This window comes from Micromys minutus (assembly GCF_963924665.1).
Source record: "Micromys minutus genome assembly, chromosome: 3".
Classification (NCBI taxonomy): domain Eukaryota; kingdom Metazoa; phylum Chordata; class Mammalia; order Rodentia; family Muridae; genus Micromys; species Micromys minutus.
This window is the reverse complement of record NC_137972.1, coordinates 40809549-40810005: the sequence shown is the minus strand read 5'-3', so window position 1 is coordinate 40810005 and position 457 is coordinate 40809549.

The following is a 457-nucleotide window of genomic DNA, read 5'->3' as shown; positions in this document are numbered from 1 at the left end:
ATAAAAAAATAATTTTCAATAAATGGTGCTGGTCTAATTGGTGGTCTGTATAGAGAAAAGTGAAATAGATCCATCTTTATCCCTTGCACAAAGCTCAAATTGAAATGGATCAAGGATCTCAATATAAAACCAGATACATTGAATCTAACAGATATAAAAGTGGGAAAGAGTCTCAGACTCATTGGCATATGAAGGAATTTCCTGAACAGAACTCCAATGGCTCAGGCTCTAAAATCAACAATTAATTAATGGGACCTCATGAAACCGAAAAACTTCTCTAAGGCAAAAGATAGAGTTGGTAGACTAAATTGGCTACCTACAGAATGGGGGAAACAAACAAACAAACAAAAACTTCACTAACCCAAAATCTGATGGTAGGCTAAAATACAAAATATATAAAGAAGTCAAGAAGTTAATGTCCAAATAACCCAGTTTAAAAATGGGATATAGAGCTAAA